Below are 20,185 nucleotides of genomic sequence, written 5' to 3'. Positions count from 1 at the left end.
CGCCTTCCTTGGCCTCCCAAAGTGCTGAGAGTACAGGTGTAAGCCACCAAGTCTGGCTCATTATTATTATTTTTAGTGTCTCAAAAACCAGTAAAAGTTTCTTCACGTCCATTCTTTTGCCTATAATAGAAAAGTAGAGAAAGTAAAAATATTTGGTTTACAAAGATAAATGGCCTCTTTAACCAAAGAAAATTAAAACGTCAAGGATAGCATGAAAGACCAAAGAGACCTCCCCACATTCCCTGAGCTGACCCTTGTCATCTTACACAAAGCCTTTGGTCCACTGACCGGGGCCCTATATTTGGCCAATTCAATATGAGGGCTTAGGAATCAGACCCATCTGTTTCTGTGACAAAAGGTCAAATGGAAACTACACTAAGGGCTGAGTACCTGTATTTTACAGAACTCAGGAACTAGGCAGCTTCTTGTAAAAACCAAATAAACAAGGCTGGTCGCAGTGGCTCACACCTGGAATCCCAGAACTTTGGGAGGCCAAAGTGGACAGATCAGCTGAGGTTGGGAGTTCAAGACCAGCCTGACCAACATGAAGAAACCTCATCTCTACTAAAAATACAAAATTAGTCAGGCATGGTGGTGCATGCCTGTAATCCCAGCTACTCAGGAGGCTGAGGCAGGAGAATTGCTTGAACCTGGGAGGCAGAGGTTGCGGTGAGCTGAGATAGCACCATTGCACTCCAGCTTGGGCAACAAGAGCGAAACTCTGTCTCAAAAGAAACAAAGCAAGATTCCTTTCAGGCACAACTTTTTGTTTTGTTTTTGAAGTATTTTTATTCCTTAAAATCAAATACCAATGAGAAACTTTCAAGTGTAAAACAGATCTGTTACATTTGGGTAGAGTTGAGAAAAAATGATTCTTTTGGCTTTCTCTTTCTGGTAATAGAAATCACAGAGCTTAAGGGATCTTAGAGCTAACCCTGTCACTCATTTTTTTTTGATTTTTTGAAACTATTAGTAAGTTAAAACATGATTAAATGGTAGTGGGTTGGGGACAGGGCTCAGGTACCCCCAGTCCCTTCTTTACTCCAGTGTTTTCACTCCACCATTCTGCCACTCCAGCTCCCTTCCTTCACTTGGTGGGACAGCAAAGGGGTTTGTAATGAGAAGAGTTGGGAAAGTCAGCTTGGGTTAGGGTTGCTTATCAGCTCTTGCTTTTCATGGCAATTTCAGTTGCAGCTAAGCACATAAAAGAGAGAGAGATGTCCCAGAAAAAAAAAATTGGTCAATTCAATGACCTGTTTTGATCAATCATATTGAGCATGTGATGTTATGTGGACACACTCTCCTCCAAATAAAAGGTTAGTGATTTTTTTTTAACTTATGAACTAGTGAAAGAGCTTTTCTAGAGTCACCACCTCAGCCGCTACTGACACAGACTTCGAGTTTGAAGTAAGATAGAGAGATGTATTTCCAAGGAGTTATCCTGGTGTTTGACTTTGGAATTGGTGGAACTGTCTAGAAAAAAAAAAAAAAAAAATCTCTCCATGGTACTATAGGGAAGATGCTTTTTCTTTATCACATTTTTTAATGAAATAGAAAATGAAAATACTAATGCTTGTGTTCATGCAATGTTAATACTGTACCTTTATAGATAAAAATGAGGAAATTAAACTGTTCCTGTTCTTAGAGCAATGAGGCAGTGCCAGATACATTATATTGTGTTTTTACTCATGTGGAGCTAATACCTATTTTTCAGTTTATGTATTTCTTCTTAAATATTAAAAATAAGGTGTTAAAACTAGGAATTCAAAGCTCAGATGTTACAGATGAGAATAAGTGCTTTGGCATAGCAATGAAAATATCTCAGTTGCAGTGTTCCAATTACCATTTTGTTCCTACATTAATTTAGATTCAAATTTTTATAGGGGAAATGGTGTCCCCCAACCCTTTAAGTGATGTTTTCGGATTCAGAAAAATATTGATAATATCATGAAAATATTTGGATAGCAAATCTTCATTTTAGCCCAATAAACACTTAAAATATATTTTATCTAATGTCATACTATTCTTTAAAATATTTGTTTGGTTATTTTCCTGTCTTGTTAAAAATCACCAAACAAGCTCAAAAAAGATTCTCTAATCCATCGTTATGTTTAGTCAAGTTATTTGCAAATATAATTTTTCATTAGACCAGGAAAACTGTACAATAGGTGTGCTTTTTAGTATTTGAAGGGTGTTTTATTTGACTGTGACTTAGCCCTATGTTTTATTGTAGTAATTCTTCTGATGTATTTTTATGGGAGCTTATTCTATAACAGGCATTGTGTTCCAAGCTGGGATTATCATGGTGAACAAAAATAAATTAGTTTCTACCCTAATAGAGAACACAGTCTGGTGGGGAAGCAGACATGACCACACTGGAATGGTCAGGGTAGCTATCTCTAAGGAGGAAATATAATCAGAGATCTAAAGGATGAGCAGGAGTTACTCACACGGAGAGGAAAGGAAAATATGTGTAAAAAGGCATGTAGTGGGCGGGAGCAGGGCTAACATGAGGAACCATAAGACAAGGTGGCTAAAGTATAGAGAGCACTGAAAGGGAGATAGGATGAGGCAAAAAGCACGAGAAGCCTTGATGGAGTAATCTGAAAAAGAAATGGTGTTGGCTTGGACAAGGCTGGTGATAATAGTGATGAAGAGAAATAAACAGATCAGTGATGCATGCGTATTGATGAGGTAAGATTTGGGGAGTGAGCAGTGAGACAAGAATAAAACACATGTTGGCAGCTGGACAGAATGTGGTATCATTCCGTGAAACTGAAAACGTTGGGACTTTGAGACATCCATGTGAGAGCCAGTGGGCAATTAGATATATGAGTCAGAAGCTCAGAATATATTCGTGCGGTCAGATCTGGAGGTACTGTTTTGACAGTGAGGGTGTAGCATTTAGATGATCTGACAAATATACTACACTTGCCCCTTCAGATGCACTTCTCACCCACCTCCACTTTGTTCTCACTGCAGGAGGCTGACCTCCATGGATTAATCAACAGATTTCCCTGCCCTCTGACTTCAGGTTATGTTCTGCCAATAGGGACCCCTGTCAACAACTGTGAAGGGCCTTAGAATTTACCCTACTCGTTAGCAAATGAGTTAGTTTGCCACAGTATCACAGATACCTCCCTGGTCAGAGACAAAGTAACTGTATCACTTCCAGCAATAGCAGTAGCTAGAGTATATCTGTTTCTTGTGTCTGTTTCCCAAACCCTAATGTCCACAAGGCACTGTGAAAAAGGCTGGGTAACACCTGGTGCAGACAGGAGAAGCTTGACCTTAGCAAACATTAATCTTATGGTGGATAGTAAGCAGCCATCCTTATCTCTGGAAGGAAATGCTATCATCTTGCCAGATTATTTGCCATACAAACATCCTTGAAAAGATGGAAAAAGACAGCATTGCCTTGGCTCTCAAGACAGGCAGAAAGACAAAACACTCATGGAGAACTTCTCCAAACCATCTCCAGGAAGAGATCCATGGGAGTGAAGAGACTGTGGTCAAATGTATTCATTTCCCTCCCTTGGAGGTTTAGTTGGTCTTGTTTTCCTCAATTGAAGGTCACTGTTTCTCTTAAGGTGATTTTCTACACAACTCTCTCCTAAGTTGCAGTCATTACTCTCTCCTAGTCCAGTGGGTATAGAGATGGTGACAGCTCTTCCTATGTCCTGGCACCAGGTTGTTGCAGTATCACATGCCATCTCCTTGTATCACGTCTGCTTCTTTATAATAACCCTGCATGGTTTACTCTAGTCCGAGGGTGCCACCTGTTTCCTGTTGGGATCTTGAATGATACCAGCATCGCTGAGTTATGGGAGTGGATAAGATGGCAACAGGAGACTGAAGAGTGAGAATAAAAAGAGAGCAAAGGGAAAACCCTGAGAAATACCAGTGTTATGGCATGTGCAGAGAAACATGAGCCCATAAAGGAGATTTTAGTGACCACAAAAATTTGGCTTTCGGATTTTGTAGTATAGCCTCTCTTTTAAGAATTTTAGCATTGAAGCTACTCTAGGGCTCTGTGTGAGATGGAAAGTGTGCAGCGAAATGTGGGTGGCACTAGAGAAACATCAGCAGGACAGAAACCAGAGACCTTTGGATTGATTTTGTTACCTACTCTACAGGCTCAGAAATTTGATTTTGGTAGCATACTGCAAGTACTTCTGTTTCCAGAAATGCTGTAAATGCCCTTTTACTTATTTTCAGTGAGAAATAATACTGTCATCCAGATGGACTGTATGAATCAGTATAGTCTACTTGTAGGCATGTCTCTGGGTCACCAAAACTTGCTATTTTGGGTTGTTAAGCAAGATGTTTCTGAAGCCAGGTTCCTTTGAGCTGGTCAACCATCTCTACTCTCTAGCTGTCATTTAAGCACGGTGTCTCTAGACCACCCCTCCTTCTGATTGTCATAGAATTTCTTTGGAATCATTACTAGAGTTGATCAGAGTATGGCTGTATTCTTACTTTTCCTACTTGTAGCAATAGAAATATTTTGCTCTAGGGAACATTCTTTTTTTTTTTTAACTTTTATTTTAAGTTAGTGGGTAGATGTTCAGGTTTGTTACATAGGTAAACTTTTGTCTTGGGGGTTTGTTGTACAGATTATTTCATCACCCAGGTATTAAGCCTAGTATCTATTAGTTGTTTTTCCTGATCTGCTCCCTCCTCACACTCCCCACCCTCAAATAGGCCCCAGTCTGTGTTGTTCCCCTCTAGGTGTCCATGTGTTCTCATCATTTAGCTCCCACTAATAAGTGAGAACATGTGGTATTTGGTTTTCTGTTCCTATGTTAGTTTGCTAAAGATAATAGCCTCCAGCCCATCCATGTCCCTGCAAAGGACATGATCTCTTTATTTTTTTATGGCTGCATAGTATTCTGTGGTGTATATGTACCACATTGTCTTTATCCATTCTGTGATTGATGGGCATTTAGGTTGATTCCGTGTCATTGGTATTGTGAACAGTGCTGCAATGAACATACATGTGCATGTGTCTTTATGAGGGAACAATTTATATTTCTTTGGGTGTATACCCGGTAATGAGATTGTGGGTCAAATGTTATTTCTATTTTTAGGTATTTCAGGAATTTCCACACTGTCTTCCGTAATGGCTGAAATAGTTTACACTCCCTTCAACAGTGTATAAACATTCGTTTTTCTCCACAACCTCACCAGCCTCTGTTATTTTTTGACTTTTTAATAGTAGTCATTCTGACGGTGTGAGATAGTATCTCATTGTGGTTTTGATTTGCATTTCTCTAATGAGCACCGATATTGAGCTTTTATTATGATTGTTGGCCACATGTATATCTTCTTTTGAAAAGTGTCTGTTCATGTCCTTTGCCCACTTTTTAATGGGGTTATTTTTTCTTGTAAATTTCTTTAAGTTCCTTAGAGATGCTGGATATTAGACCTTTGTCAGATGCATAGTTTGCAAAAATTTTCTCCCATTCTGTAGGTTGTCTGTTCACTCTGTTGGTGGTTTATTTTGCTGTACAGAAACTCTTTGGCTTAGTTAGATCCGGTTTGTTAATTTTTGCTTTTGTTGTAATTGCTTTAGCTGTCTTCATCATTAAATCTTTTCCCATGCCTGTGTCCCTAACAGTATTGCCTAGGTTGTCTTCTAGCATTTTTATAGTTTTGGGTTTTACATATAAGTCTTTAATCTATCTTGACTTAATTTTTGTGTATAATATAAGGAAGGTGTCTAATGTTTCCATCTTCTGCATATGGCTAGCCAGTTATCCTAGCACCATTTATTGAATATGGAATCCTTTTGCCGTTGCTTGTTTTTGTCAGGTTTGTCAAAGATCAGATGTAGGTATATGGTCTTATTTCTAGGTTCTCTATTCTGTTCCATTAATCTATGTGTCTGTTCTTGTACCAGTACTATGCTGTTGTGGTTACTGTAGCCCCGTAGTATAGTTTGAAGTCAGGTAGCATGATGCTTCTAGCTTTGTTCTTTTTACTTGGCATTGCCTTGACTATGTGGGCTCTTTTTTGGTTCCATATGATTTTTAAAATAGTTTTTCCTAGTTCTGTGAAGAATGTCAGTGGTAGTTTAATGGGAATAGCACTGAATCTATAAACTGCTTTGGGAAATGTGACCATTTTAATGTTATTTATTCTTCCTGTCCATGAGCATGGAAGATTTTTCCATTTGTTTGTGTCATTTCTGATTTCTTTGAGCAGTGGTTTTTAGTTCTCCTTGTAGAGCTCTTTCACCACCCTAGTTAGCTGTATTTCTAGATATTTTATTTTTGTGGCAATTGTGAAAGGAATTCTTTCATGATTTGGCTCTCGGCTTGACTGTTGGTGTATAGGAATGCTAGTTATTTGTGCACATTGATTTTGTATCCTAAGACTTTGTTGAAGTTGTTTCTTAAGCTGTTTGTTTAGGAATCTTTGGGGCTGAGATAATGGGGTTTTCTAGATGTAGGATCGTGTCATCTGCAAACAGGGATAGTTTGACTTCCTCTCTTCCTGTTCAAATGCCCTTTATTTATTTCTCTTGCCTTATTGCTCTGGCCAGAACTTCCAATACTGTGTTGAATAGGAGTGGTGAGAAAGGGCATCCTTGTGGCAATTTTCTCTGGGAGAATGCTTCCAGCTTTTGTCTATTCGGTATGATGTTGGCTGTGGGTTTGTTATATATGGCTCTTATTAATTTGAGGTATATTCCTTTACTACCTAATTTATTGTAAGTTTTTAACATGAATGGATATTGAATTTTATTGAAAGCCTTTTCTGCATCTATTGAGATCATCATGTGGTTTTTGTCTTTAATTCTTTTATATTACCCTCATGTCCATTTTATATAGACTCTGATGTTTACTGCTTTCACTGTTGTTGCCCCTTTATCCAGGACATTAGGTAGTTTGTTTCTTCTTGCCCTCTCTGGTGGTCCTGATGTGCATCTCCTGGTAATCTGGGGAGGAAGGAAGTGTGTCCTGTTATACACATAGTTTGCATGGCTTTGAGACAACCCATATGAAGGTGAAATGTGAAGAGGCATATGAAGTGCTTTACAAAATACTTAACACATATAAGTAGCCAGTAAATGGTTGCTATGGCTGTTGTTAATGAAATGGTTAGAAGATATTCTGCTGCTGAGATGTTAATGAGAAGTTAAGAAATATTTTCTGCCTTTTTAGTAAGTATGCTTCACATTAGTCATGGGTGTAGAATGTTGAGACAAGAAGATGTTTTCATGATTTAACGGGGGTGGGTATCTTCTTTTGAAACTCATGGAATGAACCTGATTGTCAATATGAGTGAATTGGTAATTTCCAATGAATTGTGCTATGTCTTACAAGAAGGATTACAAAAGTATTCAAAAGGGTACCTGGGCATTACTCTCCTGTGAAATGTAGTATAAGAAATCCAACTTGCAAGTAAGATATATGTAGAACAAATTCATAGTACAAGAATTACCATTAGTCAAGAAATCTATTTTTAATATGCATTAGGATGAGGACAAACATTAAAGTAAGAAGTACTTGTACCAGGGAGTGTTAAGAGAAATATTAATGTATCCTTTAACTGAACTAAGTTTATTTTTACTTTAGCTATAACCAGTTTTGATTTAGCTTTCCATTTTAAAATTAAAGTGAAGTGCTGTAGTCATTCCCATAAAAAATTTAAACTAAATTTGCTGTATTTTTTTCATGCAGTTGCTAATTTCAATAATCAAGAATATTGGAAACTAATTTTGGACAGCCTGTTGAGGTGACATGTGAATGGAATGGAATTAGAAAGTGTCCACCTTGGAAATTTACCAAGTTCAAGTTATCCAACAATAATATAAGTGTCTCCAAGAAAAATCAAATACAACACATCCTAAGGAAGGGCCAGAATGTGTCCATTAAAACTGGAATTCTGTGACTGCAACTGAGTACCTGAGATTGCAGATGCACATTTGGGGTATACATATTTAAATATAGTAATGTGACTATCCTATAAGTTGTAGAATAATTTAGTTCCCTTTTCTATTAAGCAGTATAGCTAATTTATAATTGTAATTAAATCATCAGATGAAGGCTTTTTATACTAAGATTTATTTGGACCGTTTCTATTACTAATCATAGTTAGCACTTATTAGTGCTTATATGCCAAGTACTGTTTTAAGATTTTTGCATATAATAATTAACTTAATGTTCCTAATGATCCTATGAGGAAGGCACAATTGGTTTATAGGTGAGAAGAGTAAGACACAGAAAGTTTAAGTAACTTGCCTAAAGCCACACAGCAAGCAAGTGTTAAAGGTCAGATACAAATCCAAGTAGTCTGGCTTCAGGCTCTGTGTTCTTAACCACTGTTATAAATAGTTGATTCCTGAACAAAATCGGTTTGAACTGTGCAGGTCTACTTATATGTGGAGTTTTTTCAGTAAAAGTTATGCCAAGTGTGCCTGTGCCTCTTGCTTCCCTTTTCACCTCCTCCACGTCTTTTGCCTCTGCCACCCCAGATATTAAAAGACAGATCCGTCCTCTTCCTCCACCTCTTCAGCCTACTTAACATGAAGACGAGGATGAAGTCTTTGCAATGATGCATTTCCACTTGATGAATAGTAAACATATTTTCCTTATGCTTTTCTTAATATTTTATTTTCTCTAGCTTACTTTAAGAATATAATACATGTAACATACAAAATATGTATTACTTTACTGTTTATGACATTGGTAAGCCTTCTTGTCAACTGTGGTCTATTAGTAGTTAAGTTTTGGAGGAACCAAAAGTTATACATGGGTTTTTAACTGTGTGGGGGTTGGTGCCCCTAACCCCGCATTTTTCAAGGGTCAACTGTACTCGTTCTTATTCTTGCCAATGTTTTTTTCTTACTAACTTTGCTAGTTGATAAGAATAAGCTGCCTGTATGTCTTACCGTCTATAAATCCTCATTTTAAAAACATTTCTTCTTATCAAACTTAATTCTATGATTCAAACACGACACTCTTGATAATACTCCAAATTCTCTTTCCCCTCTGTCTTTTGCATCTGGCAAAGCCTCATTCCTAATGAGCCCAACTATTTGTTTCCTTAGTATTTACTCCATAACAACCAAGAACAGCTGGACAAAGTTACACAGTAGAGCAAATGTTTCTACTGTGTATTAGATATCACCACCCTCGGGCGGGTGTTACATGCTGCCTTGGCAGTATGTCTCTGATCAACTTATTCTCTCATTTAGAGTGGCCTTTGCAAACTCTGGCCAATTGTGTTTTTCAAAAAATGGCCAGAACAATATCCTACTAGCTGGTAAAACAGTGTGAGTTTGCTGTTTCTTTCATTAGAGTGTTACCTTCTTTTGAATATAGACAGGCATGTTACTTAAGAAGTGGCATTCAAGGAAGTCATAAAAGCTGGTACAGTTTTCACCTGGTTCTCTTGGGAGGCTGTCTTCCGCAACCCAGGTACCATGCTGTAACAGAGCCCAAGCAGCCTCCTGGAAAGCCTCCAGAACACATGTAGATGTTTGCTATGGGCTGAATGTTTGCATTTCTTCCAAATTCATATGTTGAAATCCCAACCCGTAATATGATGTTGTTAGGGGGGTAGGGCCTTTGGGAGGTGATTAGATCATGAAGGTGGAACCCTCATGAATGAGATCAGTGCCCTTTTAAGAGACATGGGAGCTTCTGTACATTCTGTCTCTCTCTGCCCTCCACTATTTGAGGATACAAATAGAAGCTGGCTATCTGTAAACCAGGAGTTGATCCCTCATCAGACAGTGGATCTGCCAGCAGCTTAATCTTAGACTTTCCAGCCTCCAGAATTGTAAGAAATAAATTTCTGTTAAGCCATCTAGTCTATAGTATTTTGCAATAGCAGCCCAAACTAAGATAATGTTTCAGCCAATTGCCTCAGCTGAGATCCTAAACAATAGCCAGTACCACTCTCCAGATATGTGAGAGAGTGAACTTTTAGATGATTTCAGGCCCTAGCCTACTACCAGCCTTCACATCTTCTCAGCTGAGGTCATAGACATTGTGGAGTAGAAATAAGCCATCCCTGAAGTGCCATATTCATATTCTGGCACATAGAATTTTAAAGAATGGTAAAATGGTTATAATTTTATGCTACCAAGTTTGGTTTGTTATACAGGATTAATAATAGTAACTGAAATACATTCTCTATTGTTTTTTAAACTTCTCTCTCCTCACTTGGAGCGTGTAATCTTACCATCAACTTCAGAGCAAATAGAAGTGATCAAATGAGAATGCCTTTTTATTTTTACTAAAAAGCATGCTAACTTACCTATATATACACTCATTCTCTTCTTTTTGTGTGTTATTTTAGAAGAGTAGTTTATCCTACCTAAGGCTAATAATCTCTGCTTGTCCTATGTAACCTATCCCATCTTGCCAATAAACTAGTAGGAGTTACTATCTCTTCTGTTATATTTTGACCTCTTCCCTTTGGAGTGGACCTGCCCCATTTCAAAAAGTATTGAGCTATAATTGAGGTAGATAAACCCAGATATGAAAATGTACAAATTGATTGGTTTTGACTTATGCATTCACCTGAGAAACCATCACCACAATCAAGACAGTGAATATTTAACCCCAAAAGTTTCCTAATGCCCATTTGCAGCCCATCCTATACTTTTCAAGCAACCACTGACCTTCTTTCTGTCCCTATAGATCAATGTGTAAGTTTTAGAGGTTTATATAAAGGGAATCATGCAGTTGGTACTCTTACCTGGCACTTTCATTTAGCATATTGATTTTCAGATTCATTCATGTGATTGCAAGTATCAGTTGCTGTTTACTTTTTATTGTGAGTGGCATGTGAGTAGTATGCCATTGTGTAGCTAGTTCCTGATTTATATTCACTTGTTGATGGGCTTTTGTTTCTAGATTTTAAAATTATATTTAATTTAATTTATTTTTTATTATACTTTAAGTTCTAGGGTACATGTGCACAAAGTGCAGGTTTGTTACATATGTATACATGTGCATGTTGGTGTGCTGCACCCATTAACTCATGATTTATATTAGGTATATCTCCTAATGCTGTCCCTCCCCGCTCCCCGCACCCCACGACAGGCTCCTGGTGTGTGATGTTCCGCACTCTGTGTCCAAGTGTTCTTATTGTTCAGTTCCCACCTATGAATGAGAACATGCAGTGTTTGGTTTTCTGTTCTTGTGATAGTTTGCTGACAATGATGGTTTCCAGCTGCATCCATGTCCCTACAAAAGACATGAACTCACCCTTTTTTTATGGCTGCATAGTTTTCCATGGTGTATATGTGCCACATTTTCTTAATCCAGTTTGTCATTGATGGACATTTGGTTTGGTTCCAAGTCTTTGCTATTGTGAATAGTGCCACAATAAACATACATGTGCATGTGTCTGTCTAGCAACATGATTTATAATCCTTTGGGTATATACCAGTAGTGGGATGGCTGGGTCAAATGAACTAGATCCTCAAGGATCCCACCAACAGTCCCACCAACAGTGTAAAAGTGTTCCTATTTCTCCACATCCTCTCCAGCACCTGTTGTTTCCTGACTTTTTAATGGTCGCCATTCTAACTTGTGTGAGATGGTTTCTCATTGTGGTTTTGATTACCATTTCTTTGATAGCAAGTGATGATGAGCATTTTTTCATGTGTCTATTGGCTGCATAAATATGTTCTTTTGAGAAGTGTCTGTTCATATCCTTTGCCCACTTTGTGGTGGGGTTGTTTGTTTTTTCCTTGTAAGTTTGTTTAAGTTCTTTGTAGGTTCTGGATATTAGCCCTTTGTCAGATGAGTAGATTGCAAAAATTTTCTCCCATTCTGTAGGTTGCCTATTCACTCTGATGGTGGATTCTTTTGCTGTGCAGAAGCTCTTTAGTTTAATTAGGCCCATTTGTCAATTTTGACTTTTGTTGTCATTGCTTTTGGTATTTTAGAATTGAAGTCCTTGCCCATGCCTATGTCCTGAATGGTATTGCCTAGGTTTTCTTCTAGGCTTTTTATGGTTTGGGGTCTAACATTTAAGTCTCTAATCCATCTTGAATTAATTTTTGTATAAGGTGTAAGGAAGGGATCGCATTTCAGCTTTCTACTTGTGGCTAGCCAGTATTCCCAGCACCATTTATTAAATAGGGAATCCTTTCCCCATTTCTTGTTTCTGTCAGGTTTGTCAAAGATCAGATGGTTGTAGATGTGTGGTATTATTTCTGAGGGCTCTGTTCTGTTCCACTGGTCTATATCTCTGTTTTGGTACCAGTACCATGATGTTTTGGTTACTGTAGCCTTATAGTATAGTTTGAAGTCAGGTAGCGTGATGCCTACAGCTTTGATCATTTGGCTTAGACTGTCTTGGCAATGCAGGGTGTTTTTTGGTTCCATATGAACTTTAAAGCAGTTTTTTCCAATTCTGTGAAGAAAGTCATTGGTAGCTTGATGGGGATGGCATTGAATCTATGCATTACCTTGGGCAGTATGGCCATTTTCACGATATTGATTCTTCCTATCCATGAGCATGGAATGTTCTTCCATTTGTTTGTGTCCTCTTTTATTTCACTGAGCAGTGGTTTGTAGTTCTCCTTGAAGAGGTCCTTTACATCCCTTGTAAGTTGGATTACTAGGTATTTTATTCTCTTTGAAGCTATTGTGAATGGGAGTTCACTCATGATTTGGCTCTCTGTTTGTCTGTTACTGGTGTATAAGAAGGCTTGTGATTTTTGCACATTGATTTTGTATCCTGAGACTTTGCTGAAGTTGCTTATCAGCTTAAGGAGATTTTGGGCTGAGACAGTGGAGTTTTCTAGATATACAATCATGTTATCTGCAAACAGGGACAATTTGACTTCCTCTTTTCCTAATTGAGTACCCTTTATTTCTTTCTCTTGCCTAATTGCCCTAGCTAGAACTTCTAACACTATGTTGAATAGGAGTGGTGAGAGAGGGCATCCCTGTCTTGTGCCAGTTTTCAAAGGGAATGCTTCCAGTTTTTGCCCACTGAGTATGATATTGGCTGTGGGTTTGTCATAAATAGCTCTTATTATTTTGAGGTATGTCCCATCAATACCGAATTTATTGAGAGATTTTAGCATAAAGGACTGTTGAAGTTTGTCAAAGGCCTTTTCTGCATCTATTGAGATAATTATGTGGTTTTTGTCTTTGGTTTGTTTATATGCTGGATTATGTTTATTGATTTGTGTATGTTGAACCAGCCTTGCATCTCAGGGATGAAGCCCACTTGATCATGGTGGATAAGGTTTTTGATGTGCTGCTGGATTTGGTTTGCCAGTATTTTATTGAGGATTTTTGCATCGATGTTCATGAGGGATATTGGTCTAAAATTCTCTTTTTTTGTTGTTGTGTCTCTGCCAGGCTTTGGTGTCAGGATGATGTTGGCCTCATAAAATGAGTTAGGGAGGATTTCCTCTTTTTCTATTGATTGGAATAGTTTCAGAAGGAATGGTACCAGCTTCTCCTTGTACCTCAGGTAGAATTCAGCTGTGAATCCGTCTGGTCCTGGACTTTTTTTGGTTGTTCGGATCTTAACTATTGCCTCAATTTCAGAGTCTGTTATTGGTCTATTCAGAGATTCAACTTCTTCCTGGTTTAATCTTGGGAGAGTGATTGTGTCTAGGAATTTATCCGTTTCTTCTAGGCTTTCTAGTTTATTTGCATAGAGGTGTTTATAGTATTCTCTGATGGTAGTTTGTATTTCTGTGGGGTCGGTGGTGATATCCCCTTTATCATTTTTGTTGCGTCTATTTGATTCTTCTCTCTTTTCTTCTTTATTAGTCTTGCTAGCAGTCTATCAATTTTGTTGATCTTTTCAAAAAACCAGCTCCTGGATTCATTGATTTTTTGGAGGGTTTTTTGTGTCTCTGTCTCCTTCAGTTCTGCTCTGATCTTAGTTATTTCTTGCCTTCTGCTAGCTTTTGAATGTGTTTGCTCTTGCTTCTCTAGTTCTTTTAATTGTGTTGTTAGGGTATCAATTTTAGACCTTTCCTGTTTTTTCTTGTGGGCATTTAGTGCTATAAATTTCCCTCTACACACTGCTTTAAATGTGTCCCAGAGATTCTGGTATGTTGTATCTTTGTTCTCATTGATTTCAAAGAACATCTTTATTTATGCTTTGATTTAGTTATGTACCCAGTAGTCATTCAGGAGCAGATTGTTCAGTTTCCATGTAGTTGAGCGGTTTTGAGTGAGTTTCTTAATCCTGAGTTCTAGTTTGATTGCACTGTGGTCTGAGAGACAGTTTGTTATAAACTTTTGTTCTTTTACATTTGCTGAGGAGTGTTTTACTTCCAACTATGGGGTTAATTTGGAATAAGTGCAATGTGGTGCTGAGAAGAATGTATATTCTGTTAATTTGGGGTAGAGAGTTCTATAGATGTCTATTAGGTCTGCTTGCTGCAGAGCTGAGTTCAATTCCTGGATATCCTTGTTAACTTTCTGTCTCGTTGATCTGTCTAATGTTGACAGCGGGATGTTAAAGTCTCCCATTATTATTGTGTGGGAGTCTAAGTCTCTTTGTAAGTCTCTAAGGACTTGCTTTATGAATCTGGGTGCTCCTGTATTGGGTGCATGCATATTTAGGATAGTTAGCTCTTCTTGTTGAATTGACCCCTTTACTATTATGTAATGGCCTTCTTTGTCTCTTTCGATCTTTGTTGGTTTAAAGTCTGTTTTATATCAGAGACTAGGATTGCAACCCCTGCCTTTTTTTGTTTTCCATTTGCTTGATAGATCTTCCTCCATCCTTTTATTTTGAGACTATGTGTGTCTCTGCATGTGAGATGGGTCTCCTGAATACAGCAAACTGATGGGTTTTGACTCTTTATCCTATTTGCCAGTCTGTATCTTTTAATTGGAACATTTAACCCATTTACATTGAAGGTTAATATTGTTATGCGTGAACTTGATCCTGTCATTATGATGTTAGCTGGTTATTTTGCCCGTTAGTTGATGAAGTTTCTTCCTAGCATCGATGGTCTTTACATTTTGGCATGTTTTTGCAATGGCTGGTACCAGTTGTTCCTTTCCATGTTTAGTGCTTCCTTCAGGATCTCTTGTAGGGCAGGCCTGGTGGTGACAAAATGTGTCAGCATTTGCTTGTCTGTAAAGGATTTTATTTCTGCTTCACTTACGAAGCTTATTTTGGCTGGATATGAAATTCTGCATTGAAAATTCTTTTTTTAAGAATGTTGAATATTGGACCCCACTCTCTTCTGGCTTGTAGTGTTTCTGCCAAGAGATCTGCTGTTAGTCTGATGGTCTTCCCTTTGTGGGTAACCTGACCTTTCTCTCTGGCTGCCCTTAACATTTTTTCCTTCATTTCAACTTTGGTGAAACTGACAATTATGTGTCTTGGAGTTGCTCTTCTTGAGGAGTATCTTTGTGGTGTTCTCTGTATTTCCTGAATTTGAATGTTGGCCTGCCTTGCTAGGTTGGGGAAGTTCTCCTGGATGACATCCTGCAGAGTGTTTTCCAACTTGGTTCCATTCTCCCTGTCGCTTTCAGGTACAGCAGTCAGCCATAGGTTTGGTCTTTTCACATAGTCCCATATTTCTTGGAGTCTTTGTTTGTTTCTTTTTACTCATTTTTCTCTGAACTTCTCTTCTCACTTCATTTCATTCATTTGATCTTCAATCACTGATACCCTTTCTTCCAGTAGATCGAGTCGGTCACTGAAGCTTGTGCATTTGTCACGTGGTTCTCCTGCCATGGTTTTCAGCTCTGTGAGGTCATTTAAGGACTTCTCTACATTGGCTATTCTAGTTAGCCATTAGTCTAATCTTTTTTCAAGCTTTTTAGCTTCTTTGCGATGGGTTCCAACTTCCTCCTTTAGCTTGGAGAAGTTTGATCGTCTGATGCCTTCTGCTCTCAACTCATTAAAGTCATTCTTCATCTAGCTTTGTTCTGTTGCTGGCGAGGAGCTGCATTCCTTTGGAGGGGGAGAGGCGGTCTGATTTTTACAATTGTCAGCTTTTCTGCTCTGTCTTTTCCCCATCTTTGTGGTTTTATTTACCTTTGATCTTTGATGATGGTGACTTACAGATGGGGTTTTTGTGTGGATGTCCTTTCTGTTTGTTGGTTTTCCTTCTAACAGTCAGGACCCTCAGCTGCAGGTCTGTTGGATTTTGCTGGAGGTCCACTCGTGATCCTGTTTGCCTGGGTATTAGCAGCAGAGGCTGCAGAAGAGTGAATATTGCTGAACAGCAAATGTTGCTGCCTGATCGTTCCTCTGGAAGCTTTGTCTCAGAAGAGTGCCCGGCCATGTGAGGTGTCAATCTGCCCCTACTGGGGGGTGCCTCCCAGTTAGGCTACTCGGGCATCAGCGACCCACTTGAGGAGGCAGTGTGTCCATTCTCAGATCTCAAACTCCGTGCTGGTAGAACCACTACTCTCTTCAAAGCTGTCAGACAGGGACGTTTAAATCTGCAGAGTTTTCTGCTGCCTTTTGTTTGGCTATGCCCTGTCCCCAGAGGTGGAGTCTATAGAGGCAGGCAGGCCTCCTTGAGCTGCAGTGAGTGCCACACAGTTTGAGCTTCCCTGCCACTTTGTTTACCAACTCAAGCCTAAACAATGTCAGGTGCCCCTCCCCCAGCCTTGCTGCCGCCTTGCAGTTAGATCTCAGACTGCTGTGCTAGCAATGAGGGAGGCTCCATGGGCGTGGGACCCTCTGAGCCAGGTGTGAGATATAGTTTCCTGGTGTGCCATTTGCTACGACCCTTGGAAAAGTGCATTATTAGGGTGAGAGTGACCCAATTTTCCAGGTGTTGTGTGTCACGGTTTCCCTTGGCTAGGAAAGGGAATTCCCTTACCCCTTGCACTTCCTGGGTGAGGCAATGCTTCACCCTGCTCTGGCTCTCACTCGTTGGGCGGCATCCACTGTCCTGTACGCACTGTTTGACATGCCCCAGTGAGATGAACCCAGTATCTCATTTGGAAATGCAGAAATCACCTGTCTTCTGTGTTGCTCACACTGGGAGCTGTAGCCTGGAGCTGTTCCTATTCGGCCTTCTTGGAACCATCCTCTCTTTTTTTTAAATTTTAAATATATATAGCATTTTATATATATATGTGTGTGTGTGTATGCAGATATATAATCCTATATATGTGAATATATATATACACACACATACAACATCTAGGCAGTATGATAAATACACACACACATAGAAGTCTGGTTACAGGTTTTCTATTTACTTTCAATGGGATATTTATCATTCTCTCTGCTAATAACATGTTTTACTTTAATACAGCAAGTTCCTTGTCTTTAATTAAATACTTCAAAATAGGGCTATTTTTGCCTAAAAGACACTACTTTATCTCCTCAGATTCATAAATCTCCGGTTGGTTGAGCATTTCTTCCAATGAGTAAGCCAGCTTTGTCCTTGACAAATCATAAGCCTGTTTCTCAAGGCTAATATTCTTCATGAAGAATAGGCATTAGTTATGTCAGCTTGCTAATATTAGATTCATTTGCAGTAAATTTTGTTGAGAACAAGCTAAAATTTTATAGTTTTTATTTATATTTTCTTTCCATTTTATTATATGGTCAGGATATTTTATTGGCTAGGCTCTCTGTTCTCAGTGTCAGTGGATTGGCACAATGATGTGTTGTGGTCTGTTCTGTAGCATGTAACAAGACCATTTCTTGTCCTAACACTAGCTGAAATTATGCCAAATATTTTGTCTTAATTATTAATGATATATGGCTAGTGAACCCAAGAATTCTGGCTTTCTACATCACCATTATCTCTCCTCACTCACTAAAAGAATCCCAAGGAAGATGTATCTCTACATATAATACGGTTTGGCTCTGTGTTCCCGCCCAAATCTCATGTTAAATTGTGATCCCAAGTATTTTAGATAGGGCCTGGTGGAGGTGATTGGATCATGGGGAGAGATTCCGACCTTGCTGTTCTAATGATAGTGAGTGAGTTCTCACGAGATCTGGTTGTTTGGAAGTGTGTAGCATTTCCTTCTTTACTGCCTCTCCTTCTCTGTCTTTGTAAGGTGTGCTTGCTTCTTCTTCGCCTTCTGCCATGATTGTAACTTTCCTGAGGCCTTCCAGCCATGTTTCCTATTCAGCCTACAGAACTGTGAGTCAAACCTCTTTTCTTCATAAATTACCCAGTCTTAGATAGTTATGTAGAGCAGTGTGGGAATGGACTAATAAAAGATACAAGGAGCAATGTCAATGTCAAATGGGAACTTCTCATTGTAACCTAGTTCACTTGGCTTGGAAGACGGGGGCAACCCAGAGGCTGTTGGTGGGAACTCTGTAACTCTATCAGACAAAATTCTAAGACAACATGGAAGAGTAAGAGCCAGAGTGGGAGAGAGTAGTACAGGACATATGAAAAAGCATGCTAAATTTCCCAAAAGAAAAAAGACATTCTGGCTGCAAAGGATGAAGCAGAGACAAGTGGGAGAAATAAATAGACATATTCTGGGGATTAGTTCCTGGAACTTTTATCTCCTCTGCAGTTTAGATACAAGACAGGAAGAATGCGAGAGAGCCATTATTATGTGCTCCATCTTTTAATGTACTGTAACCTCTTGGTTGCAGTATGGTTCAGTATGAGTTTTGGAATCTGACAGGTTAGTTTCATGTTCACCCCTTTTGGTGAGAAGTGAGGTAGAAAGAGATATTGAACAAGAACATAGATGTTTGTGTTTCCCCTATTCTGGAAATAGTTGGGATAAGTTATAGAAGCTTAATATAGATTCCAGGTTATTGATGTATTTATAGAACTGAATATTTAATATGTCAGAGAGGAGATAAGGACTGATGAAAATGTTTCAGAGAAGATGATAATTTTGAGCAGTGTGAAATAGGAATATAATTTAGGCCCCCTTCTTATTAACCAGCACCTTAGTGAATTATTTTAATTATTTCTGGATTGGTTTGATGCACACCTTCCTGCTATTGTAAATGGAAAGATGATTATTCTTCTTCCCTACTTACTATGTTATATTGTCTCTAGGAATAATCTCAATAGATAATTGATTGTCATTCAATCATTGTCAACAACTGTCACTAGGAATAACCTCAACAGATAATTGATTGCTGTTTAACGTCAAAAATTTTGCCTTGAGCTCAACTGTCCTACTTGAAAAGCATAATTTTGGTGGCGTTCATCATCACATAATTAACTTATATGTAACACTCTTACAGAGCAGGTCAAAATATTCCTTTACCTCACAATATATTTTACAACTAAATGATTTTTAAGGATTTGCTAAGAAACTATTGTGCATAAATAAGATCCTATATGGGTTTTATTGAAATTTTGTTAAGACAATAGTGGCATAATATTAATGACTAGTAAAATTTTTTCATAAAATTACTTTCTTTGGCTATGCTTTGTGGTGCGTAACACTGCACATCATTTAATCTGTGTGCTGGGATAGACCAGAACTTTTTTCAAAGGAAAAGCTTTACCCTATCTGCAGATACCTATGCATCACACCTCCACATGAAGTTGGGGCCGCCATATTTTCCTGCATACAGTGGACACATTTTCCTAAGAGGATGACAACAATATCCAACTTTGCATATGTCGAAAGTTGAACATTTATGGCTCTTCTCTCAATTGATAACCTTAAATATTTGTATGCAGTGTCAGAAAATACAAACTTAAAATCTGTCTCAATTTTTTTTCCAAAAACCTACTCATTTACCTATGTTTGTATTTGCTTTTAAGCTTTGTATTTCTTTCAATGCCCTAAATTACATTCTTGAATTCAGGCAGACCTTTAGAAACCAGCTTACCTGGACTACATCGTTGTTCCCTTTGTAAAAAATCCACCAAAAACAAACACATTTCTCCATTATTTCAAGCTATGCTTTTCCTCAGAATTAATTCTTTTTTATCACATAGGTGTGGTGAGTGTATTTCACTTTTGGCTTCAGTCTGCGAGGCTCAAAATTATATTTGTTACCCAGCTTTAACAATTGAATAAGACTTGTGGTCTGACTTTTGAATACTGATCCTGACTATCTTTCCATTCTGATGTTCCACTGGTTTTTTAATTTTTAATTTTTAAAATTTAATATTCTTATATCAATGACCATGTCTAAAAGTACCAAAGTAAAAGCCATTTTTAGGAAGGAAGCATGCATTCTAGTAGCTTTGTCTTCAACTTGGAGGCCACATTGGATGTTACAAAATAATAACAACAACATAAAAGAAAACCTTTGC

The 20,185-nt window shown here is 38.4% G+C and overlaps 1 protein-coding gene across 5 annotated transcripts in view; it reads left to right on the top strand.

Annotated features, from left to right (window-relative positions):
- LOC105499979 (potassium calcium-activated channel subfamily N member 2) overlaps window positions 1-20,185 on the top strand; it is a 420,672-nt gene that overhangs the window by 83,357 nt on the left and 317,130 nt on the right. For 3 of the 5 annotated variants that reach the window (XM_071098591.1, XM_071098592.1, XM_071098589.1), the window contains one exon: window positions 17,994-18,079. The exons of the other annotated variants lie outside the window; for them this stretch is intronic. The gene's annotated coding sequence lies outside the window, so the exon portion shown is untranslated. The remainder of the gene's footprint in view (window positions 1-17,993; window positions 18,080-20,185) is intronic. 5 annotated transcript variants of the gene reach the window in all.

Source organism: Macaca nemestrina, chromosome 6 (genome assembly GCF_043159975.1).
Source record: "Macaca nemestrina isolate mMacNem1 chromosome 6, mMacNem.hap1, whole genome shotgun sequence".
Classification (NCBI taxonomy): Eukaryota; Metazoa; Chordata; class Mammalia; order Primates; family Cercopithecidae; genus Macaca; species Macaca nemestrina.
This window is presented reverse-complemented; position numbering and strand designations above follow the sequence as displayed.